The following is a 27,684-nucleotide window of genomic DNA, read 5'->3' as shown; positions in this document are numbered from 1 at the left end:
TAACTAGTAAAGCAGCACATATATTCCAGGTTTATGAAACCAATGTATGCAGATGTAATTAGATTTTACTCTACATCTTGTCCTAGAACAGTGATTGAGGACAGCATCATCTGTATGTGTACAGCTGATTGAACCTCAGAATCAAAGGATATTAGTGCACTCAGTCTGAAGGAAATGGCGAGCCAGCTGTAATTTTAATAAACGCCTATTTAATCAAAAGCATCCTTTTCTCCATGAGGAATACTTTGATTTGCCACTCAGTGAAGAGACTTTGAGGCAAGAAAAAATTACATCCAAGCGAGCAATCACTAACAGGTTTATAACTGAGGCCTGGTTACTACCAGAACTAATTCTGTGAATCTTGAGTCCATCAGGCATCATGTTTGGCTATAGGCTATATGTCCCCTTATTGCTAGCAGCATACAGAAATAAAAAATCTCACAATAATAGCAATTTAGCAGTAAAGTATAAGGAACTGACGCAGGTTGGGGGCATCTGGCCGGCCACAACACTTCTCTGTTGAGGAAAGAAACATCTCACCTTTACTTACATTTAAAAAAAGGGAGAGTTCACATAAACTTAACACATATCTAAGATAGTCGTTACTCAATAGCCCCTTTTCTCTGGAGACCTCACACTTATGCCCACAAGGAGAATGGTCTACATTTTCTGCTATATGCAAACATTGCCTCATCCGATGGGAGGTATTTAAAGGCTTACTCTGACTTCATTCATATGTGTTACAGTATTTCATGATCCAAGTGTCCAGAATAAGGCTTCTCACAATATGTTATTGGTCATTGCTAGACTAATACATTTCACAATTAAATGCCCCATCAACATAATGCAGTACTTTAAAAAGGCTCTGTCATGGAGGCAATGCTAGCTTTTCTGCTCTCTAAGGTAGAAAATAAAAATGGTGCCCCCCATGAGAGGATATACCTCGTGCATACATGAATATACTCATATACAGTATATTTATATATGTACAGATATTGTTAGTACTAAAGATGTCTGTCTTTACCCTGGCTGCAATACTGAGCTGTATACAGTTTGCTGTACTGTTCCTCTACTGAATGCCACAGGGTTTCCTGTGCAAAAAGTAGAAGGGTTACCAGATTCAGGTGCATAACCTGGATTGTGTGCCAAACTCTAGGGGTGTCCCTATTGCTTTCTTTGCCCAGGAAATCCTGTAGCAGTAGGCACAGACAAGGCTGGCCCGAGGTAAGTATATTTTTTGTTTTCTTTTAAAACTGTTGAGTGTTTTTTTAATGATTACATACCTATTTTTGGTTAAGTAGTGGAAGTTGTCTGATAGGTGGCATCCATTACTAAGCTGGGGCTTAGCATTAGCTCATAGAATGGCCATCACTAACCTCCCTCCCCACTTATTATGCCAGTACCCAATGACATCAGGGGTACCAAGAAGAGTCAGATATCGCCAGGCCTTAAGAGTCACAAAAAGATGGTCCAGGACTAGATGGCAGCCGACTGGTATTATTAGGCAACAACCAAAACAAATGGCCCTTACTAAGTAAAAATTTATTTTCAAAGTAGTCTGATCTTTTTTTTCCTCGTAGCAGAATAAAAAGGGAGTAACCAGCAGATCCCAAAAAGCAACCAGAGGCCCTGGGGTGGGTTTACTGGCTGCTTTTAGTGGTCTCTGCTGAGGCGCACTAATATTGCCAGTAAACCTAACACACCAAACAACCAAAGCCACTCTCCAGGGGTTCTGCAGAGACCCCTTATAGTGCCAGTAAACCAAAGATTCAATATGTTTGGTTTACTGGCAATATTAGGGGGTCTCAACTGAGGCCCTGTGTGTGTGTGTGTGTGTGTGTGTGTTAGGGAAGAGGTGTTGGCTAGGTTATACTTGGTTTACTGTCACAATTAGGGTGTATTGGCCAACCCCCTCACCCCAGGGCCCCTGTTAAGACCCCACAATAGTGCCATTGCACTAACTTAACCAAGTTTTTGGATTTCTGCAGGGATTTGTTTTTATGAAAAAAATGTATGGGAGACCTTACTAATGGACAAAAGGAAAAAAACAAAAATAAAGGCAGCTGCTCCAAATAACAAGAAAAACACCAACAAAATATTCATTATCAGTTCCTTGGTTTCCTGTAGGCTTATCCACTAACTCCTTTAGCTCTAGGAAACGCAGAAATGTCCAAGAAGCCATTACAAGGGAAACACGTTGGAGGAAACAAGGCTTCAAATAATCTGGCCCCTCCACAATAGAACTGTCCTTTGGATTATACCACAGCACATTTTATAAATAGGCCTATAAATATTATAGGCAGAAGTGGATAAGCAGTTTTTCACCGCCTTGTTAAATCTCTATGAGTAGCATAAGGTTTAATAGTTGTGTTTTGACACCTTCTCCTGCTGGTGCCAATCAGAACTGTCAGTCACTCTCCTGCACAACATTTTTTTTTATTTTTAAAGACTCCATAATTTCTTAATAATAGCTGTAATAGACCTCAGCCTATTCCAAGGAGCACAGGTGGGGCTTCTACATATGGCTGACGAAGTCCACCTTACATATACACATATATATAGAAGCACAAACGGAAAAGGTAGAATGCAAAGTCATTGAATGCCATCTTTCAAAATCGGTGTAAAAATAGTGTAAACCATGATTTCAATGTTTTCCTAGAAATAAAATCTATCAAGTGCATATTTAGGCTTTCATGCCTGGGTTTTACATCAAAGATCATCATATTGAGTAGTAGTGAAGTAATGGAGTCTCCTGTCTGTACAATTCAGTATGGCCACACAGGTATGATGCCCGACAAGGTGGATTGTGCCTTGGATTTGTAATCCGGTTACAGGAGGATTTATTTCTACATAGCAACTACTGTATCCCACATATCTTAGCAACTTGCAGTCTAAATGCCTGCATGACATGGCTGTATACTAGGCAAGGTTTTGTAAGGATAACGGTAGACATTTTCATGGCATCTATGCTAGCTACAGACCCGAGCCTCCAAACAAAGCCATAAACCATCACAAGGATGTAAATATTCCTGTAAAAAGGTTAATAGACACTGGTAAATGAACACTGGTGACCTGGGTAACATACAGTATGGTCTGTCCATGACATATCTGATCATCTCAGCAGCTTTGGCATTGCACTTATAATTAATATTCTATATGAATATGGAAGTGAGTGAAAACTCTGTCAGGTCACTCCTGCTTCCACCATGACAGACTGAATGCAAAGCATGTGCAAATAATATTCATGAATTATTTACCAGCAAGATACTGTATGCAACATGAGCCTGTTCACACAACCTTTACAATGAACTAAAAGGTAATGCTGCCTATTTAAATATGCAACAGAGATGACAGGGTAAGATGCCCAGTACCAACTCAGTTTAATTCTTTACCTTTCTAAAGTCAACCTAACCAGTACAGACTGACAAGCGGCATCTTAACATTTCTTCAATGAGAACTTCTGTCATTTGTTATGTAAAAGTCCATTATAACATTACTTTTCTGCCACCATCCCCCTTAATAGACTGCAGTTTTTTTGTACTAGCAATGTGAGTATTATAATGGAGGTGTCTCAGGTTTCCTAGCTGTATGTTCTGTCTGGGTAGGCTGCCTTCATCACTGTGTATAGCACTAAATCTGCCAAAGCTATTTATAGAACTAAACGCCTCCTAAAACACTGTGACCATGGAAAAGGTGAACCCTGTAATAATTTACTCTTTCCAGCAATGAGTCTGCCAGCAGACTATGTCTCTGCAGTACAACCGGCATCACCACCACCTTCACCATCATCATCATGCAATCTGCATGTCTTTTAATGTATCCCTGAATGAATAACATCCTGTTCCCTATGCTATCATCCTGAAGTCTGCCTCTGTGCTGTGCACTTACTACACCTCAAAGTGCAACACAATATCCAGCTAGGCACCTCAAATCCAAATGTTTTTCTTCTGCAATGTTACATTACAATTCTGAAGATCATCTGATAGTGTATTTCAAAATGCATTTACTAAATGGCTGCCCTATATATGGTACATACGGTAAACATGCCATGTCTATTCCTAACTGACAAGCCACAGTGAACAGAGATGTGCGTGTATGTATGTGTGTGTGTGTGTATATATATATATATATATATATATATATATATATATATATATATAGAGCAACTGTTACATGTATCACTATATCTCATTAGATCAGTGTATATATCAAATAAATGTATGATAAATATACAGCAGATACACACAAGGGTATATATATATATATATATATATATATATATATATAGCATTTAAAATACATATAAGGAGAGGATTTCAATACAAATTAAATTTCAAATCTATACGTTAATGGAGGTAATGGTGTCCTACAGACCCTGCACTGATCCAGGTGTATATCCATTACATCCACTATGTATGTGCTTCTCATGTATCCTGCATTCATTTCTTGTTCAATTTAAGAACCTTTCTAATGCAAAGAAGATAAGATGTTGTCACATTACCTTCTCTTTAGGATGAGACGCTCTGCAGATGTCAACCCCAGAAAAAGCATCCCATTAAATCCTGGTTAAACAGGCTCACGGCCTAACAAGCAGCATCCATTTCCATCTCCAGTACCTCCTCTGTGGCTTTGCTGGAATACAGACACAGCCCCTCTTGCTGGCTTGCTCCTCTGTGTGTGTGAGTATATGTGTCTGTGATTCTGCCTCTTTCCACTGTGCTATTACATCCCATCACCCCGCTAACGGTCTCTCACATAGACACTGGCTATGGTCCAGGGTGCACCGCAGAAATGCTCATCGTTACCAAGAGGAAAAAAAAACGAAATAGTAGAAAGTACTCGCCACAATACAAGGAGATTCACACACATAAGCAGAGCATGCCACTGGCTGGAAGGAGGGGTGAGAAAGCTGCTTCAGCCCATTGCTTTTCCCTAGGTTTTTCCTGCTGGTGCATTCCTCCCTTTTAATGACTCACGTGCAGACAAAAACACACTTTAAATGAAAAGAGGCTGCCTGGCGGTGGGGGAAGGGAAGGAGAATAGAAGAGGCTGATGCTGATAATGTGTAACCCAAGCACCCCAGCAGGCATGCAGTCTTTCAGGCTGAGGCCCTGCGCCACACACTGCATAGCAACATCTGTGCAGTATCAGCAGCATAGAAGGAAGGACTCTCACCTCCCTGACAATTTCTTTCATATACTTTCTTTATATTCTCTTAACTTGTCTGACTATTTTAAATATTCAACACAAAACAGAAATGTATTTTCATATGAGGCCAATATGTGTTTAGAGCAATACAATCTAAAGAAGATTGCCGCCAGTAAGCCACAAACGGGGGCCACAAACGAGCGCCTCATTTGTGATGCCTTTACACAGCATGAGGAATTGAGCAGATGGGCTGCATGAACGATCCTTGTATCGTTCGTGCAGCCCTGAAAACTGACAGCACAAATATGTATATATCCATGCTGTCAGTTCCCAGATGACAATAATAATAATAGTGTTTTTATTTGTATAGCGCACACAGATTCCACAGCACTTCACCTATCTGTATGTCTTTGGGTGTGGGAGGAAACCAGAGTACCCAGAGGAAACCCACGCAAACACGGAGAGAACATACAAACTCTTTGCAGATGTTGTCCTTGGTGGGCTGCAAGGCTACAGTGCTTACTACTAAGCCACCATGCTGCACCAAGCAGCAGTCTATACATAGCAGCCATACTACTTGTGATCTGGTATCCGGCTCTCCGATCCTCGCGCCAGCTTTATCTTCAGGCCCCACCTCCTCTGGCTGTCAATCATTCCAAAGGAGGTGGCGGCCTGAAGTTACAGCAGTGGACAGAGGACCAGAGAACCAGATGCCGGATTACAATCAGAGTGGCTGCTAAGTATATTCTCCTGCTTGTGATCATGAAACTAACAGTATATATATATATATATATATATATATATATATATATATATATATATATATATATATATTCTTAGTAATTTCAGCAGCACAGGAAAAATACGGGTGCCAGGCAAATACTCCAACCACGAGTCCACAGTATATATGTAAAGTAACTTGACAGCACTCCAGATGAGGTGAAAAAAAGGGTTTATATTTATTCACAAAGTGCACAGCACAGCATACAAAGTAATTAGGCTAAAATAAGCCTGATTACTTTGTATGCTGTGCTGTGCACTTTGTGAATAAATGTAAACCCTTTTTTTCACCTCATCTGGAGTGCCGTCAAGCTACTTTACACATATATATATAATGTACAAACTTGTCCACACAAACTTCTGTTTACTCCTGTTTACACAGAAAATGTGCGGTCGATAAAAGGCCCTTAAAAGTGTTTTACAGGTAACTAGATCCTTTAGGTACAGATACAGGTTGCCAGAGAAAATAACAAGGTTACAGGATTAAGGCGCTGTTCACATCCTATACTGTCATAGAAGCAGGACAACAAAAATAATGACAATACCAGATCCTTTACATGCTGGACACCAACAGTGCCCAATGGACCCACTGACTTTAGTGGAGTCTGATGGGTTTCTGTCATTGTAGTGAAAAGTTCACTCGGACCACGTGAATGAGGCAGAAGGAATTCTCTAAAGGTAAGAGCAGATGACCACAGGTGTCTTAAGAGTGGAAAATGTATCTTTGTTAACCGAGGTCACAGACAGAAACAGAGGGTTTTCCACCGATCTTGTGGCTTTTATTATGTTAAAAAACAATGCATTTTGGCCTGCAATTTACAATGAGCCTTCCTCAGGCATTACAACAATAAAACCAAGTCAATCGTACAAATACACATACCTATCAAAGACATACCTCTCACACACCGCCTTCTTTTCCAGGTGGAGAACCCAACTCTCATGGCTCTATTACATAGCACAATTATTGTGCAAAAAATCATTATATTATTCAAATTTAAACAATAATCGTTTTGTGTAAATGCAGACAACGATCAAACGACCAATGAGAAACCATTCATATGTCTTTGATTGTTGCTTTTGTTATGACACCAAAATCATCATTAGTTTTTTGCTAATCGTTCAATGTAATTCCACATCATTCACATTTTTGCTGGGATCCTAGTATCAATCGTAACTAACTGTATAATATGGTGAACGATTTCAAGTAATGGTGCATTTACACTGAAAAATTTTTGAAGCCAAAGACAGGAATAGATTAGAAAAGAGGAGAAATCTCAGTCTTTCCTTTATGAGCTGTTCTCTGTTTATAGTCTGTTCCTGGCTTTGGCTTTCGAAATCTGTCAGATAAATCTGTCTGTGTAAACACACTATAACTGTCGGTTGTGTTAGTTTATCGCTAATCATCGAAAATCACTTTGCTTAATCGAACCCTTACTCATTAATCCTTACCTTACCATTAGACAAAGCTAAAAAAGTAGGGTTACAAAACCTACATGAATATACAAATAGTAAACATAGATCTTATATGCGTAATATTTCCATACTCTTTATGAAAAAGCCTCTTTGTCTGTCCTAGATCTCGGTCCTAGAGTGCTTTCCACTCTGAAGACACCTGTGATTGTCTTACGCTTGCCTTTAGGGTGGGTTCACACATAACAGAATCCTAGCGGATTTTGTGTACTGTCAGTTTGAATAGTATTACATACTCGCTTCAGAATTTTCATTCCACTGTGAGTATGTAAACGCCACCCCCCGGGCTGCAGCAGGTTGAAGGGGACGGCATTTACATACTTACAGTGGGATGAAAATTTTGCTGAGAGTTTGTAAAGCTATTCAAACATGCAAATCTTTCCATTAAAAATTTCCTCTGTCAGTTCCACTCCTGATTTTGGCTGCAAATAATGATCAAAATACTGATTAAAATACAATGTGTGAACATAGGCCTAAACCTGATCCTCATAAAGACATACTGTAGCTGAGACAACTCGGTAATTTTGCAATACAGTGGAAGCATGTACCAAGTACAATTGCTCACTATGGGTCAGACAATGACAAGGAGAGAGTTAATCCAGATGATTGCACAATGACTTTAATGTAGACATGATGTCACACTGATGCTAAAAAAAGCATGTAAAAGCAGTAATCTAAAACTCCATAAAAATCCATACATCAGGCACACATATAGAACATATAGAGAAGGTATGAAAGAGAAGGTGTAAACCATGGCTATGAGGGAGAGGATCCCACAGGACATCAGGGGACTAAAGGGTTGTGAATACTTCAATTTTCTTAACAGCATATGGAGTCAAGATAAAGTTATGTCTTCAATTATGCTGGCAGCAGGAAAAGGAGCTGGCAGCTGGATGCTGAGTCAGTGAAAAGTCCAAGAGAAAGAAGTCAAGAAAGGAAACAAATCGATAGGACCTGCCCTGTATATACTTCAGTTTCCTAGGTGGAGATTTTCTGTTTTTTTGTTATTTTTTTAAGATGATGGTGTCGGCAAAATGTTACAATAACAGCTTTCAGCAGAGTTTCCCTTCATTTTACACAGAAAATAATAATCCCATGTTTCCCCCGATTCTTTAATCACGACTGTTTTAATTATGGTAAATTAATACACATTGTTCAATGGAGAAATAGCACACTTAGCTTCTTGAAGCCTTTACGCGACCCTCCCCCCCTTTCCCCCCATGTGTTTGGAAATCTTCATGGCCAAATATTTAGGCTAGGTAGAGGTTACTGCTACAATGAATAGATTAATTAATCATTCTGAGAGAAAACATACCACCAAATCCTTACTCTAACCTACAAAGTCTGCTCACACTCCATTCTACACTAGAATTTACAGGATGCCACCCAGCATACAACCTCTACTCAATGACAATATCCTATGTAATAACCGTCTCATACAAGACTTGTCTGACACTTCCACTGTTTTCTTGGAACTCCCTCCCTAAGCCCACCTAACATTCTGAAACTCAGTGTGACCACCAGGCCTTATATTAAATATTTAGTCAACACCTTCTGTTTTGTACAAGAAACCAACAAAGTCATTCTCATTATCACAGACAGGCGTACAGTGAAAGTCAAAGCAGTAGTATGACCTAAACAAAGGTCATAGACCATGTCTGGAAACCTTTCCTATTCCCAGTTGTTACCAACTGTTACCTTTGTCTATGGAGTTTGTTGTAAAGCATATCATTAAATGCTATTTAAAACAGCAAAGGCTAAATGGGTAACACCAAATTAAACTAAATTGCAATTAAGAACTAGAAACAGATTAGAAAAAAAAATGGTTCAGTATCCGGCTCAAAGAAACAGATAAAAACTTTAAGGGTATATTTACACACAGTAAAATAGTGCCAACATACAGCGTGAACAGGTAAAAACAGTAATACATAATGAGCATGTTTATTATTTTGATGGCTGTAATCAGTTACTGCCATTATTCTATACTGTGGTGCACTGCTCGTTATTTTCCCATTGACTTCAATGGAGCACATTACGGTAGTATTTTGGTATTATTTTACTGTGTGTGAACATGGCCTAAAAGCTCACTCATCATGGCAGGCAAAACATGGTTCATCCTGTTCACACCTACGTTATAGTTTCTGTCATCACAATTTGTATTACTTGCACCAATTAACATATTTTAATGATACATAACATAATTTTAATTTATTTTTTACTTTTATGGTTTTTAATTTTGCTCCAGCAATCTACAGTATGACTTAGGTCTTACACAAATAATGAGTTTTTTCATAATATTGATGGCCGTAATCAATTATGACCCTTACTCTATACTGTATGCGCACTGGAGTGCATTTTTAGGCTAAGTTCACACAATGTAAAAATAAAGGCAAATAACAGGTGCTGTTGCAAAACAACTGTTGTTATTAACGATCATGGTTATTAACCCTTAGAAGACCTGCCACCAGACAACCCAGGACGTACCCGTATGCCCTCGGTGTCTAATGTGCTATGAAGCGCCCTCAGGAGCAGAGCGTACTACATAGCAGGTGAGGGCCGGTTGCAATGAGCCCTTAGTCTGCATTATCTGTTTCTCTTATGACCTGAGAAGTGTAATACTTAATTATGGGATATTCAAATACCATAAAAGCCCACTTTTATAAAGAAAACAGGAAAAATCACCTGCCTATCACAGCCCAAAGCCTTTTTTTTTTCACCAGCAGAGGGACTGGTGTTTTAGACAAGCTGACCCCATTCTTCTCACAGGGGTTGAGTTAGTGATTATAAATCACAAGCCTTCAAAGTCAAAGGTTAGAGAGCAACTCAGGATATGACCCAGCAATGATTGGTGAGGGATAAAAATGGTTGAGTTAGGACTAACAGACCTTAGCTTAGAAGTCACTATATTAATTTCCTAGCATTTTTTCTTGCACCAATACAGTAAGTGGCTTGTTTTAAAACATAGTGATTTCTTCCTTTGTTACACTTAAATAATTCTTCTGTAAAAAAAAAAATTAATTAAATAAAAAAAAAACAGGTTACATAGTGTTCAAATGTTTTTTTTTTAAGATTGTAAAAGCTTTATTCTGACAAAAGTTATATTAGAATATGGTATCAACAGCAACAGCCACAAGCTTATTTAACGTGACACCTCTTCCCCACACCAGAAAATGTGTCAATAGTAAACGAACATGTAGGTTCTTATTTGAACGCTGTGGCAGTCTGCAATATTTATTTAGTGTTGATACTCAGTTGAGGTGTGTTTACAGGTAAAGATTTTGTTGCCGGTGACTTTCTCAGTTTGAATGGAACTTGCAAAAAACATTGGCCCAGACGTACTCAAGCAGGCAATCTTCAAGTACGCCAGATTTATCAGTGTGACACAGGCTGTTTGTGCACATCTAAATTCTGTCTACGTTTAGACCAACTATTACTTTGAAGTGTGCCAGACTTCTAAGACAGATTTTGGCACATTTTACACAGTCATACAACTAAGGCCACGACTTAGGGCCCTATTCCACGGGCCGAGCAACGATGTAAACGAGCACCGATCTGCTAGGTCGGCGCTCGTTTACTGGGCCTATTCCACGGCCCCGATGATCGTGAAACAAGGGCTGAAAGGACATCGTTACCGATGTCCTTGCAGCCCTTGTTTCATACATTACCTGTCCGGGCGCAGGTCTTCTCCTTCTCCTGGTCCCGCATGGCAGCATCGGCTTCGGAGCGGAGCTGTCTGAACTGGAAGACCGCTCAGCCAATCACTGGCCGCGGCGTTTCCGGACAGTGATTGGCTGAGCAGTCTGTAAGTTCAGACAGCCCTGATGCTGCCGCGTGGGGCCGGGAGAAGAAGACCTGTGGCCCGGACAGGTAAAGTATGGTTCTGCTGAAATCATCGGTCGCCGCGCACCACTATTAAACCATAGCGATGTGTTGGTGGCGACGATTTTAGGTCTGAACCTAAATAAACGATCAGCTGATGACAAGATCATCGGCTGATCGTTCTCTCTATTCCACGAACCGAAAATCGGCCAAATCGGCCCCATTCGATTATCGCTCCTGTGGAATAGGGCCCTAAGGATGAACCAACCTGTCGATGTTCAGAGTTCAACTGGGTTCAAATTAATGGGGACCCAAATTTTGTGGGACCAAAAAGTTACAGTCTGGTCCCTAGTGAGTTGAGTGGTGATGCATAGCATCCCCAATCAACCCCTGGGGGCCAGACTTTACTCTGCTGGGATGGGGGTTATATTTACCTCCTGGGCTCCCAGCATATGGCATTTTCTATCTTCTCCAGTTCTGAATGAAGATTAGTGGTTTAGGCGGAAGCAGCGTGATCAGGGGGATAAATGGATCAATGCTATGAGAATGTTTTTCATCAACCTTAATGCCTGTTAACTGGCTTTGAACAATCTTTAAATTCAGCCTAAACCAGGGGCGTTGCTAGGGTACTAGAACATCCAGGGTACGGGCCCTGTGTGTTACATTTGTTCAGTAAAAAGTTTAAAGCGTAAGTGTCATGTTTTTTTTTATTGCAGAAATCAGTAGTATAAGCGATTTTAAGAAACTCTGTAATAAGTTTCATCAGCCAAAAAAGCCTCCTTCTGTACTCAATAAGCAATCTCCCAGCCTCCCCCCCCCCTGACTTCTTATCTGTGCATTATCAGGCAAACACGTCTTCATTACAGAGAAGCCAGTGAAGACGGGCTCTGCTCTCTCCATTGTAAGCCTATGAAGGGGGGAGGGGCCGAGGGAGATGAGGGAGCAGGAAGAGGTGACATGAAGGTCAGATGTTTGTAGACTCTCTGGGCACCTAAAACGCTGGATTCAGGTGTCAGAAAGGTCAGTGCTTATCTATGAACTTACTGAGAGAAGATTGCAGGGTGTTGTGCTTTGCAGAAATCCTCCGTGCTCAGTCACTCCTTACAGCCCCTCCCCTCTCCATAGCCACATAATGGAGACAGAAATCCTGCTTCATTTGATGTGAGGGGGGGAGGCTGGGAGATTGCTTTTTCAGTACAGAAGGAAACTCTTTTGGTTTATAAAACCTGTTACAGAGTTTCTTAAAATCGCTTGTACTGTTGATATGTTTTCAGAAAAATGACCCTGAAATGACGGTTACGCTTTAAACACAAGCCAATGTGTTTTATGTCTGAAGTGTTCTTTTTATTGTTCCCATACTGTAATACCTCCATCTTTTTCATAACTTTTTATTCAAATTTTTATGTATGAAAACGGACTAGCAGTAAGACTGTCTTTGCTGACCATGGCAACCGATCGGAGCTCAGCTTTTATTTTTATAGAGTCCTATATGAAATGAAAGATAAGCTTTGAACAGTTGCTAATAAGCAACAAAGACAGTCTTACTGCTAGAGCAAATACATATGTATATAATGCTGACCCACAGAGCTGATCAGTATAACTGCAGACTGAGTGTCAGCATTACTGCAGCCCCGGAATATTTGCCCCCAGACATATATAGGGTATGTAACAGCCTGTCACGGCCTATAGATATGGTTGGGGGCTGATCTGTAACCCCTCCACATATAGCCATTGTCTCCTGGTAATAACCCCCCCCCCAGGTAGTCATTGTTTCTTTGTAGTAAGCCCCCCTGTGTAGCCGTTATTCCCTGGTAGGAAGACCTCCCATGTAGATGCTGTCCCCTGGTAGGACTCTTGTAAAGTTCTCAGGGAATGCTGGGAGTTGTAGTTGATAGGAGGACAAACTTTTAAAATATGGCAGTAACATAAAAAGGGGAAGTGATTGATGCGTAGAGGATCCTGGTGGCTGCAATCTGTGGGTTACAACCATCAGCTGTGAAGATCCAGCAATAAATTCTTCTACAGTGCCTGCAGTTATCAGAGAATCGTTCATATGTACTACAACTCCCAGCATATCCTGAGGGCTGCAGATTGTCAGTTAATGCTGGGGATTGAACTGTTTGCAGCTGTTCTAGTTGGGGGATCCTAGGCAGGTGTGTCTAAAGGCTTGTGGACCTTGGTGTAAAAGGCCCCTCAATTATGAACTGCCAGAGTATGATGAGGGGTGTAGTTCTGAAACCTACAGGGCTACTCAATGCAAAGCTACAAGTAGCATCATAACTGTCTACAGGAGGCAAATAGATGCTGACAGTACACCACCTTATACATCTGAAACCCTTTTTGACAGGATGCAGTCATATACAGTACCTATACAGTATGAACTCCAATGCCAACAATTATGGATGTGTGCTGAAGGTTGGAGATTTCATTAGGAGCTTCTGGTCAGACTGTTACTAGGACTCTGTGACCCCTTCTCCCTCTCTGTGCCCGGACCCTACTTGTCTGCTGCACCAGGGACACATAACTTACAATACAGAAATATGATCCAGTAGTTCATGGAAGGACCCTGATGTGAGAGCAGGACAGCAGAGCAGCTGCCACAGGTCACTACAGCTCCCTGCACCCGCTCTCCCTGCACACAGTAAATGCTCAGCAGCAGCAGCCCTGATGAGAGGCAGAGATTACACTGACCTGCTCAGGAACGTCACTTCATGCCCAGGGTAAGGAGCAGAGAGGCAATTACTGGGCTCATACCTACATACATAGTAATGCAGAGGCAGATACCTTTAAAATGCTGCCCTCTGCAGGCAGAGAGGAGTATGATGTAGCAGAGGGAAAGAGACAGGTGTCGGTCCTGAGGATCATCCAGTGAGCAAGTCCTACAGGTACTGTGTGGGCCCGGGAGCTCCCCCCCCCCCTCCCTGCCTTGTATTGGCACACACTGACTCTGACTGTCCTGGGCCCCAGTAGCAGAGTGCACTCAGAGTCAGTAAGATCACTCAGTGCTGACCTGTAGTAGGTGCTGGGGGACAAAACATTCGGGGCAGCAGGTATTTTATCCGGAGCAGGAGCCCCGCATAAAACTGCCTAGCGACACCACTGGTCTGAACATTGAACCCGAACATGGATTTCCAAGCTGAAAACCATGTTCAGTTTGGGTTTGCTCATCCCTAGTGCTTCTGCAGAGGACAATAATACATATATTACATAGTTGTGACAGAGAGAGAGAGAGAGATAGATAGACACACACACTTTTTGCAACTGCTGTCCGCTTAAGTAATAGATGAGGATCCTGAATGGAGGACCCTTCTATAAAAAGAGAACCTGTCACTAGTTTCATGCTGCCTGAACCACAAGCAGTATTAAACTTTGCCAGGCCCCCTTATCACAATGATTTATGATGCACTATAAATGGCTGTCTTTTTTTTTTTTTTTTTTTTTTTTAAGAAATCATAACATGGCTCTTACTCAACTAACTAGGAGCCTAATAATTGTTGGCCGGCCATACATCTTCCTCTGTAATGCACATTCGGTGGCTGGCTGCAGGAAAATGCTACATAGTCATCCTATAGAGCCTTGTATATGCTCTGTAAATAGGTGCTGATCAAGGGCTTGGGTCAGCTAATACAGTCCTTACATAGATGAACTGACATATTCTGCAAAACAGTTTGGGCCACTAGCCCTATTTTTTCTAATAATAGAGGGTAATATAGAGTATGCAGAGTACACAAAGTAGCCAGACTCTGCAGTTATTGTAGGCAAGGCTATTGATTTTAGCTATTAGTAAATGAGATTACAATGGATGGACTTTGACTTGTTTTTACAAACCTATTTATAAGCAGATCATTAGTAGATAAAATGTAGAGAACTCAGTTAGCTTTACAGCATTTGGGCATGTGCTGCATGCTTACCGTATGTTGTTACACATTTATGAATAATCAGTTTATATGACTTGAAAGCTCATCTTTTATTCATCTGTTGTTAGCAAATTAAATACTTAATGGATACAGGAAAGTAAAACTGATGTACTTACAGGCAGTATTTGTACAAGTATATAGTGTGCCATCGTTCAGTGCTCAGCAACATTTATAAACGATGAACTTTCACTATTATGACTATTAAACAAGCTGTATCCTTGTTACAATAACGTCTAATGATGCTACTATTGTATGAGTTTTAGGTAGTGTTTCTTCTTGTTCACCAGATTCTATGGTCATAGATGGATGGTGACTAGAGATGAGCAAACTCTTGAAAAGTGCGATTCGAACGGTTTGACGAACTTCACCGTGAAGTATAGTAAAACAGTTGCAGCTATATTAGTGGTAGCGTTACAGAGAATAGGTTCGTGAGGTAGCAGTAGCTTTTACAGTGAAAAAAAGAGAAAATTTCTTGTGCGAAGTATGTCAATCCTCAGGCAGGAGCCAATCCAAGACTGCAGGCTGGCTGGTCACAACTTGATCACTGGCTCGTACAGGTAGCGAGCCCTGTTGCCATGCCTGTTGCTATTAGCACCACCACAAGCACTTGTTCCGACATTTCTCCCATCTTGACTGCCACTGGCCATACCATGGAAAGGACCACACTTTTGCTGCTTGCACATGATGTTGTTATGGGTGATATCCTAGACAGAACACAAACGTAATATTCCAGGTGCTTACGTTGCTTTACTTCAACCAAGATAGCCAGAAAGGACTTTATTTGGTAATAAGGCACTTTTGATGGTGCCAAAATATATCCAAAACAGGGAATGGATGTAATATGCCAGGTGCTTCAGTGGGTTAAATTCACCAAAGATAGTCAGCAAAAATGTTGTCGGGAACAGTTAGCACAGTGCCACACACTAAACACAGGGAGCTGATGTAACCTGCCAGTGCTTCAGTGGGTTAACTAACACATTGATTGACAGCTCCTACTCTAAGGGCCCTATTATACCAACAGATTATCTGACAGATTTTTTTTCTTAGCCAAAGCCAGGCATGGACTATAAACCGAGAACAGGTCATACAGAAAAGACTAAGATTTCTCCTCTTTTCAAATGCATTCCTGGCTTTGGCTTAAAAATCTGTTAAATAATCTGTTGGTGTAATAGGGCCCTAAAGCAGTCCTGCCCCACTGCAACCAACACCAAATTGCCCTGCCTGAAGCAATAATCTCCCTCTCTTTCCCTCTCTCTCTCTGCCCCTCACTACTCTACGCAGATGCTTCTCTGCCTGAGTCCAGCAACTGAATGATGGCTTCCTGTTCTCTGCTACACTATATAGAAGGGGAAAGGCCATCAATAGGGGGAGACTTTGAGCAGAAATGACAATCACAAAAGGGATTAAGAATAATCCCTCGCTCAAGCCACTGTCCTAAAACTACTGGAAAATTTTTTACACTGCCATTTTGCCAAGATTCTATCTTGGCAAAATGGCCAAGATTCTATCTAACTAGGCCAAAGGTATGAACCAAACTTTTGACAAAGTTTTAAAAGAACCTGGATTTAATAGGTTTGGTTCATTTATCTCTAATGGTGATATATTTCATGAACACCTAAGGTCAGTCAGACATCACCTGTTCTAATCTTTCAATGTTACTTTTGGAGTTATAGGAAACTTTACTGCATGTTGTCCCGTCTCCTTATTATGTTGGCCCGATGACTGCATTTAAATGAAAGTGTAAAACATTGTAAGTCCACATGTTTAGCCAGGTTCTTCTCTACATTGATGAAGTCTCTAGCACTAGTACTTTCACCCAAAACATTAAAGTCCCCAAACACGTAAATTTATCATTAGTTTAGTTTACCATTTTCGTCAGGATGGGCTTACTCTCTATTGCATACACGGCCTGTTGGATTTCATGTGCGTGACCCTTTTCCAGGACATAAGCCGGATTTTTCCCGAATAAATGTTTGCCCTACAGGTCTAAAAGTTTTGTAAGCTCCTATCTATTTGTGATTAGGGAGTGGTCTGTATAATAAACTAGATTTGCTTGTTTTGTATGATTGATGAAATGCAAATGTTCTATGTTGCAATCCAGCATTGCATTTTCATTCCTTGATAAAACATTTTGAATACCCTGAACCCTTTTCTCGGCCGCATAGTAATAGTAATAGAAGCCGGACTTAGCAGATTTAGCAGGGCACTGAAGCGCAAATTGTTTTGCTCATAACTCCTACCTTCCATTTAACAGCTGCCTACTGAGAATAGCTTCATATAAGAGATTATGTGTGGGCCATCAAAATCAAATCTGTGTTGTCTATGACACGGCTTGCTCCAAAATAAACATATTTCCCACTACACCATGTTTGAAGTGCGGCACTCAATCACCACAACGCCAATCATCCTGGGAGAAGCTACTTTATGAGGACATTTGGGAACCTCTGTTCAAGGGATGTAAGATGGAAATCCGGAGCAAATCACATTTCCACTAGCCACATATGATGTTTGCAAAAGCTATTTGCAATTTTAGTAGAATCAGCATATTATACCTATGGTTAACATTAGTACGGTGTTTCCAGACCTGGTCTGAGGCATAATATGATGGCTGTATACCATATTATTGCCTTTAGTAGTATACTGACAGTTACATACAAGTGGTGTCCTCGTTATATTGAGCTACAGCGTTTTATTCACATGATCACTTGATGGGTCAACGCACACAGATTCCACAGCACTTCACCTATCTGCATTCTGTATCTTTATAAATGTGAGCATAAACTAGCAGGACTGAAAAAAAGTGAAGCTGGCCATACACAATATATTAAGGTTAGACAAACCTTATAATTCTTGCAGGACTGGTCAGAACATCTAGGGACCACAACAACCAATCACAGCTCAGCTTTCAGCTCTGATGAAATGAAAGAGGAGCTGTCATTGGTTGATTGGTAAATCTGGGCTATTGTTTATGGAGGACTCCCACCTTTTCCCTGGCTTATACCTCTCTTACTTGGCAGCGGCTCATGACTCTCTTATCATTCAGAACAGATGCACGCTCTGCCAAGCCGAGTGTACAAGTGTATTGGGGGGGGGGGGGGGGGGGGTTATTAAAGCATTTAGCTGGCAGCTACATATTAGAAGGGGAATTTATCAAGGCTCATGTGTAAATTTGTGCCATGCTCTTTTCCTGCTAGTCTAGCAGGTTGGTTTGTGCAAACATCTGTGCCTTTTCCCTGGTGTAGTGTTAATATTTTCCCTCCTTAGGCTCTGTTCACATGGAGTAAAACTGTCAGAATTCTGCCAGCCTCTGTGTCATAATGGCAGTCTAAGGGAGGTATGTGCACCTCCTCTCTCCGCGTCTCTCCACGCTGAGGATTGGACATGTCTATTCTTCAACACGGAGATGGGAGGCGTGCAAGCCTCCCATAGACTGCAATTATGACATGGAGGCTGGCAGGATTCTGCGACCGAGAATACCGCCAGTTTTACTCCATGTGAAAGGAGCTTTAGTGTTTAGCAGGTATTACCATGAAATGTACTGTTGTTGTTTTTTTTTTATTTCACACACCAAATTGTATTGTGCTACAACATATATTGGTGCTATATTGAAAAAAGAGTATTATTTATGTGCTAAGCTATGGATTAGAAGCTGTAATGTTGCATTTCAGAAAGGGGCCACTTGTTAGACATGCATCACATGAATTATTGTAAGGCATACTTCTCCACTATTTGCTGGATAGCAGTAGTGATTAATTATTGAATCGTTTCCTGGGATCAAATATCCAAAAATAAAATTGCAACATTGGACGTTTCCGTTATAGTTTAAAGCTCCTGTGGTTTCACTGGCCTGGTTTGTTTGTATGAGTAGTGTTGTTACTGTGGAAAATACAAGATACTATATACAAAAATCACTAAAAAGTGAAAAATTACCAGTTACTACTCCTATCATAATTATACAAATATATCTATACACCAAATATATCTGTCAGCTGCTAAACCCATCAGATGATTGCAAAGAGCATAAAGGGGTTGTCCAGGAAAAAAAGTATAATTTGCGCTGCTGCTGGGACTGCAGGGGACATGTCAGTAATGTACAGTATATTTACTTGTCATACTGCAGCTGCCATTTCCTGGGCTGCCTGCTCTGTACCGATGTCAGTGTTTTTTAAAACATCGGATGACGTACTGTTTCTACCCAAAGCGGGGCTCAGCACACGCTCTATGCCTATAGGAACCGGACATCACTCGATGTTTTCCAGCGCTAATTATGTATTTTTTCCAGGCAACCCATTTAAAGCAGTAATTCTGAAAACTATAAATTACTGTATCATATGTAAATAGTGAATCTTAGGGCCCTATTACACGGGACGATTATCGTGCGAAAAATCTTTATATTGTTCGAATACAATAATCGTTCTGTGTAATTGCAGGCAACGATCGAAAAGTCATTCGGATGTCGTTGACCGTTGATTTAGATCTGAACCTAAAATTATCGTTTATCGTTCACTAATCGTTGGCTAATCGTTCGCTGTATTTCCACATTCATTCGCTCAAGTTCCGCATTTTTTCACTAATAGTTCAGTGTAATTGCACATTGTTCATTGTTTTGCTGGGATCAGAAGAAATAAACGATCAAAATAACAATCGCAACAACAATCGTAACTATTGACCATCGTTGTGTGTAATATGGTGAACAATTTCAGGTTAACAATAAAAATCTTGTTTGCGATCGTTTATCGTTAGTCATTAATTGTTAAAAATCGCTTCGTGTAATAGGACCCTTAGTCTTTGTGACCAATAACACACATAATATAAAGACGAAAATGCATAAAATAAAAGATTTGCTGCTATAAGCTACTGCTTTATTGTGGTATTTCTGGTATTTGGCCCCAGGTAACCTAAAAGAACCTGATAGTTCATGATCACTCACTTAGTTACCTATGAAACCTTTTGACCTCACAAATCTTATCCCTTTCTGATCTTTACATTTATAAGGTTACAAACCTACATATTTGTCATTAGTTTTAGTAAATACCTGTAGAATTTGTTGTCATTATTCAAAGCAGTGGGAAATGTTATAAAATAAAGAAAATGAAAGATAACTCATTTGTTAAATCCATCTGCCTCCCTGCTGGTCTAGGATGGCCTTTGTTTATTTACTAGAGCAATGGTGTGCTGTAGCCAATGGCAGGCATCAGCAATAATGCTATGTATGTCATGTGACCACTGAGGCCGGTGAATGGCTTCAGCACTCACAAGGATGTGAAGCTCGTAAGTGCTCCATGAAAATAAATAAAGATTAGTGGGGACCACTGGTGCGTCAGTGTTGGAGAGGCAGAGAAATTTACAGGTAAGTCATCTTTCAATTTTATTTTTAGAACATTTCCTATTCCTAGTTCTTTTTTTTTTTTTTTTAAACCCTTGGACACCCCCTTTAGAAATTAATCTAATTCAAGTTCTTTAACCTGCCCTGTTTTGATCCCAAGTCTCCAAGGCAATCTGTGGTAGGAAAGTTATTGTACCAATGATTCATATAATAGTGTCATTATATGATAAGAGTAAGGGGCTGCTGTGCAAGGAAAAACAGTAACAGCTGCAGCACTGACTTCCTCCAGTCATAAAGTCATGGAGTATTCTTTTGATAAGCAATCATGTTATGGTATAGAAATAATCATATGATAATCATGTGTCCTTACATTTCACCTAAATTCCTTGTTTACTCATTTCACCTAAATGTACTATAGTGCACCTAATCAACAGATTAGCACTAATTTACTGTAATACTGTAAAAGTCACTCCTAAGTGCAAACAAGCACAAAGGCACAGCCAATGTTAGCATTTTGCATCCTAGTGACAGCAGTGACCTGCATATTTATTTAATTGTATTAAAAGGGAAATAAATAAAAACTGTAAAAACAAAATAAAAAACCCCCTAAATTGCCTGGTTTTTCCCATAGCAACCAATCAGAGCTCAGATTACATTTATTAATGAGCTCTCTAAAAAGAAACCTGAGCTGAGATTGGTTGTTAAAGGCAAAAACAGACAGGTTTGGTTTTCAGTTTTTACACTTTACTCCTAAGATCATACTAACACTAACTCTACATGTTACTATATGTTTACATTTTTGTGTCTGTATTACAGACGCAAATCTCAGCCTGTCTAAAGACCCGACTAACACCTGTCAATTTGGGTCATCAGACCAACATTCTGGGAGTTGCAGCCACAATACAAATGCAGAATGTATTTGTATAATGTCCATATGAAAGCAGCCTGGTTTGTATTGTAGCTCTCCTCCAAGAGGTTGTCATGGGGTTCTTACCCATCAGTACAGAGCAGGGTGCTGTATGGACAAAAGAGATGATTTGAGGTAGCTCTAGTGGGGAATTGTTTCTCCTTGTGGAGGTCCAGCTAACATAGGAAGCTGTATGCTAGGCAGTGTACTATGGAAGAAGAAGAATGTAATTTAGCTCTTCTCCAAACAGAATAAAGGTGTCTGTGTAGTGCCACCTACTGGCCTTAAAGAGCCTTGAATCATGCCCATCCATAGATGAGTAAATGTTCTCTTTGGAAGAGATTCGGACTTGGCTAAAATCCCTACTAAAATTTAAAGGCTCTTTGACTTACAGGGACTTATGATGGTTTCACAAATGGCAGTTTTTTTTGTTTTTTTTTAAATGTTCATTGCAGTTTTTGTGCCAAACCCAGAAGCGGATTCAAATGGGATAGAAAATATAAAGGGAGGACTTGTACTTCTCTTTTCTGTTGACTCCTCTTCTGGTTTTGGATAAAAAAAAAGTGCAATGGCAGTTTTCTAAAAAACTGGCATGTGTGAGTGCTAATTCAAACACCTTTTTTCCAGTAAAACAGTGGCAAGTTTATACGGTACCGTGCAAAAGTTTTAGGCAAGTGTGGAAAGGAATGGTTTTAAAAAATAAAAGTGTTCCACACCTGCCTAAGACTTTTGCACAGAGCTGTAAGACCCCATATGTAAAGGGGCATCCTCCACAACGAAAAACAATTTCATCCTAGAGCTATCAATCAAAGGCCTCTTACCCAGCTAACCAGTACCCTATTTTGTACTGATGAGGGGCAGGAACCCTGAAACAGCTATTTACAGAGAGGCCTCCAGTTGTCATAGCTACCATTGAGACTCACAGAGTCCTAATGCTGAACAGAGCTAGACTTCTCCATTTGTTCTCCCTATAGATGCTGCAATTGCACTGCAGCATCTATAGGGTTAACTGCTGGGATGTGAGCGTGGTAGTTGAGACAGGTGCCCAGCTCTTACTGATAGCCAGGACCCGCTGTGGATGGCACGACCACAGCCTTTGTGCCTTTTAATCCATGGCATAACTGCATGTCCATTTGCGGTAACTCACCACAAAAATGGGCGCACAGTCACACTCACAAGTGGGAACAGGTTAATTTAGCATTAATACTTTTATTTCATGTACACATTTTTTTTCTCAGAAAACACCTTTCCTATATTATTCCCTACAGCAGCTGGTGGCCTCCACAAAGAGAAACAATTCTCCCCTAGAGCTTTCTCTGACTGGGGCTGCTGAAGAACACAAAATATTATGTAAAAACATGAAAGATGGATCTTAATATCACTAAACCAAAAGGGACTCTTTAGTTTTAACATTAATCTCAGGGACCAAAGCAGCCATGTTATTTAATAAATGCTCTCATGTTAGGCTGTAGACATGTGATTCCATTCCCATTCATACATACAGTTTTATGGGTGAGATTAATTGGAAGAAACGCTGCCCTCTCTCCAGCCATGGTCTTCAAGTGTATTTGTATGTATACCATATGCAGTCTAAATCCACCTAACTGTCCTCTATTTCCATTTATAACATCACAGATAGACAGATAGACTTACTGATTTTTATTAATGTACTTAAAGATTCACTGTTGTTTCCAAAAACAGAGAGACATGTCAAAAGTTTTGATTGGTCCAGGTGTGAGTGATCAGACCCTGAGTGATAGAAAGAACGAGCGGGGAGAAGTCCATGCTCAGCATAGTCCTCTCCAGGCTCTCTGTCACGTCATAAGTTGGACTCATCATGAAAATCTATGAGACAGTCATTTCTCACTGACACGGACGGGGCAGCGGACCACGCTCACCATCAGTCAGGATCTGAACACTCAGACCCAAATGTCAAAAGTTTTTAAAACAGCAGCGACACCTTGAAAGGTAAATGTCATTTCAGGTGACTTTTTAGGAAAAGCTGTCCTGTATATGAGAAGCAGGACTATATCTGGCCATTCTATCATTAGTATATGCCATTTTTCAACTGGTTAACCATGAAAACTCCATCTCTGTATCTGCTTTCCCTATGTTCAGTTCAAGTGTGTATGCAGACTAGTCTCTGTGCTGACTCCTATAGACTATATAGTCACTAAAGACAAGATACTGCAATTCTGCATCCGTGAAGCAAATCTTCAAAAGCAGCTGAGCAGTGTCACATTTTTCTCTGTCCAGAAAGTCTGCACATTGCACAGACAGTTTCTCAGCTCTCCTTGCTCACTCACACCCCCTTGCCCCTTCCCCTCTCCATAGGCTTTCATGGGCAGTGCAAACCCATCTTCACTCCACTTCACCCTGCCTTAGCTTTCCCTTGATAACGAACAGTTAAGAAGGAAGGGGCTGTGGGAAAACAGCCTTGTGAGTACAGAAGGAAGCTCTTTTGCCTAATAAAATATAATACAGACATTCTTATATTCATTTGTACTATTGATTGATTGAAATGACAAGTACACTTTAAGGAACAGTCATTGTAAATCATCTTTGATGCCATGTGTTTAGGGCAGTCTCCAGAGTCTGCACGGGCCTTTCCTGTAACCTTTCAGTACACAAATAGCAACTTATGTCTAAAATAAGAAATAACTTCCTATTCTGGTTTGGACTTAGCTCAAGCCAAATAATAAAAAAATGTACGTTAAGACGAATCTTGTGGTCTATAGACCTCACTGGACTCTCCTCACCACTACAAATTCAGAGTTTTCCTGTCAGGCAGGCATTGTATTGTTTCTGGACAACCAAAGAGAAATTATGTCAAAGAGAGCATAGTTGATATTCCACCCAAAACAGCTTCACATTTAGCATAAAGCCCTAATTGCTGAAGGTTATAATAAGCACAACCACTTCACAATTACATGCACCAAGAATAGGGCGGTATAAAAAGAATTACTAGAGATGAGCGACCACTAAAATACTAAAATGCTCATTATTTGGGTCAGGTATTTTTCAATACTCGAATGCTTGATCGAGAAACAAACCCGTTAAGGTGTACTTGTTGTTATAACTTTTAAAACCTAAATCAACAGTAGATAATATATAAAACAAGTTTGTTAGCTGTTGTAGAAAACATGGCACTTCCTGTGTTTAGGAAGTCACGTGTTTCTCAGGTCATTTGTGCACCCACAGAGAAGGCAGTCATGGGATTGATGGACACATTGAGCTGTGACTCTCTGTACTGGCCGGACATAATGGGGGAGATTTATGAAAGGGTGTAAACTTCCCACAGCAACCAATCACAGCTCAGCTTTCAGCTCTGGTAGAATAAAAGAGGAGCTGTGGTTGGTTGCTGTGGGCAATTTACACCAAGTGTATATTTACATTTACATTTGTATATTTATATTTTTATAAATCTCCCCCAATGTGTTCAGTCTCTTTTTTTCAACCATCACAAGATTAAAAATCTGCCTTTAGGAGTCTGGACCTGGATACAAGTAAGTATAGCTTTGTTTTACAGCATGATAATGAACATTAAAATAATGAATGTAAATTGCAAACTTGCTTTATATCACATCTACTGTTGATTTAGACTTTGAAAGTTATAACGGCAGTGACACTTTAACCCCTTAACGACATCGGGCGTATACTTACGCCCTGATGCCGGTAAGGACGTTCAGAGCGGGGCCGCGCGGCGCCCCCGCTCTGAACCGCGGCGGTCCCGGGTGCCACTTGTAGCCCGGGACCGTAGGTATTAGCGGGTACGGTCCGATCGCCGTGCCCGCTAATACAGTAATCAGATGCAGCTGTCAAACATGACAGCTGCATCCGATTACCGGATTCAGCTGTTCCCTGGTGTCTAGTGGCGGAGATCGCTCCCCCGGGATGTTATCCCGGAGGAGCGATCTCCGTTTCTGAAGCCGGCCGGGGACCGCTCCAAGATGGCGCCGTCCCCGGCTCGGCACTCGTTTACTTCTGGCTGCAGCAGCCGAAAGCAAACGAGTGCCGATCTCATGGATCTCTGCAGCATATCTATGCTGCAGAGATCTCTATGATAGATCAAAGCACTTATACTAGAAGTCCCCCAGGGGGGCTTCTAGTATAAGTGTAAAAGTAAAAAAAAAAATTTTGTTAACAGTAAAAAGTCCCCTCCCCTTATAAAAGTCTGAATCACCCCCCTATTCCCAGGTTATAAATAAAAGTAAATAAATAAATAAACAAACATGTTTGCTATCACCGCGTGCGTAATCGCCCGAACTATTAATTAATCACATTCCTGATCTCGCACGGTAAATGGCGTCAGCGCAAAAAAATCCCAAAGTGCAAAATTGCGCATTTTTGGTCGCATCAAATCCAGAAAAATTTGAATAAAAAGCGATCAAAAAGTCATATATGCACAATCAAGGTACCGATAGAAAGAACACATTTAAGTGACGTATATTTGTTGACAATGGTTTAAAATTTTTACAGGCCATCAGATACAATATAAGTTATACATGTTACATATCGTTTTAATCGTAACGACTTGAGGAACATATATAACAAGTCAGTTTTACCCCAGGGCGAATGGTGTAAAAACACGTTTCCCCCAAATAAACAAAATGCTTTTTTTTTTTCAATTTCACCACACTTTGAATTTTTTTCTGGTTTCGCAGTGTACTTTATGCAAAAATTCAGCCTGTCATTGCAAAGTACAATTAGTGGCGCAAAAAATAAGGGCTCATGTGGGTCTCTAGGTGGAAAAATGAAAGTGCTATGGCCTTTTATGCACAAGGAGGAAAAAACTAAAACGCAAAAATCGAAATTGGCTCTGTCCTTAAGGGGTTAAAGTCAATAGGAGATTAGAGCATTTTTTTGAGGAGCCCCTAATCGGCATACAGCAGGATGTCTGGTTGACCTGAAAACCTGAGAAAGTGGTGGAAACGCAGCAGAAATGGAACAAGATCAGCCAGGGGAGCATGTATGGATGCATCTAAGACTCCCAGACCAGTGTATTAGCTGTGCTAGCTTATACTGTATAATACTGCTATATTGTATATGATATGGTTTCTTGTTTTTTTGTGTCACACGATGAGATTACTAGTGCTGAAAAGGACTTTGGGTGTTTGTTAGCTAGTCGCCTACTTAACTATTAAAACTAAGCCCTACATTACCTCTGTCTCTGCTCCAGCAGTTCTCCCTGTGAGCTAACAGAAAGCAAGTGACCTGGGTCTATATCCACCTGATGCGGCCAGCCAATCACTTCTAGACCAGCAGCCAACATGGCTACTAGGTGGCTGGTTTTATACACTGTGGCAATGGGACTGAACGGGACAGTTGTCTATACTGCATCATGTATGAAACACCTGAATACAATAATTAAGGTGTTTCCAAACATTTTTGTCTATATAGTGTTTTTTACAGTAGTTTGTATAACTAGAAAAATTTCTTGTATAAATGTGAGTCACCAAAAAAGAATTAAGTAGTTTGTCCCTTGGGTCATAGCAAAATGTTGGGTTTAAGCGTGAGATAAAAGCTGTAAATGAAGCCTTTGCCTTAGTAATAATATTGTGATAAACTTTGGGACTGCTTCTCACTAAAATGCTGTCGCAGAAGATAAGCAATAGTTCACATATAGGAAACCTGATGCAGAGGGAGAATTCACAGGGAAATAAACTACCAAGAATGTAGGTGAGATTTTAGTCAGTGGGAAAATGCAATGAAATTTAGCATAGTGGAGTATATAGTCCATAATGCAGACTCTTAGCAAAATCTGCTACTGTGTAATTGAAACCCATTGGGAGGCATTTATTAAGTCCGGCGTTTTTTACGCCGGACTTAAAAATGCCCCCGCAGCTCCGGCGGTACGGGGATTTATGTAGAGGCGGACTGCCTGTACATAAATCCTGTGCGCGCCGGTGCGCACCGCCGAAAACCTACGCCAGCTGAGGACTGGAGTAGGTTTTCGGCGTACATTTGGGCGGAACGGATGATAAATCGCGCGGACTCTGAGTCCGCGCCCTCCGTTCCGCCCACTTCCCGCCTACTTTCCGCCCCCTTTCCGCCCCCTGGCGTACTCGGCGGAAAGTGCCGATTTGCGATTATTTTATTCGCAAATCGGCCATTTGCGTATAAAATAATACGCAAATCGGCACTTTCCGCCAAAAATCATCCGTCCGCCGGATGATACATGTGGCCCATTGACTTTTTCTCTTTCTTTTTCAGAACCTGCAGGATAACCTATAGCAGCAAATCTGTAATATATCTGCACAATTTGGTGATGAAGCTGACACTGAGAATTTCCATATGGATCTGTGGGTTTGCTATAA

General features: G+C 40.7%; 1 protein-coding gene across 6 annotated transcripts in view; it reads right to left on the bottom strand.

Moving 5' to 3' along the window:
- Window positions 1-27,684, bottom strand: part of FRMD4A (FERM domain containing 4A) — a 318,619-nt gene that overhangs the window by 147,548 nt on the left and 143,387 nt on the right. The window contains exon 1 of one of the 6 annotated variants that reach the window (XM_069978554.1): window positions 4,502-4,520. The exons of the other annotated variants lie outside the window; for them this stretch is intronic. The gene's annotated coding sequence lies outside the window, so the exon portion shown is untranslated. Of the gene's footprint in view, window positions 1-4,501; window positions 4,521-27,684 lie in introns of those variants that run through there. 6 annotated transcript variants of the gene reach the window in all.

The sequence above is a fragment of the Dendropsophus ebraccatus genome, chromosome 1, assembly GCF_027789765.1.
Source record: "Dendropsophus ebraccatus isolate aDenEbr1 chromosome 1, aDenEbr1.pat, whole genome shotgun sequence".
NCBI lineage: Eukaryota > Metazoa > Chordata > Amphibia > Anura > Hylidae > Dendropsophus > Dendropsophus ebraccatus.
The sequence above is the reverse complement of the archived record's forward strand: the minus strand, read 5'-3'. Positions and strand labels throughout refer to the sequence as shown.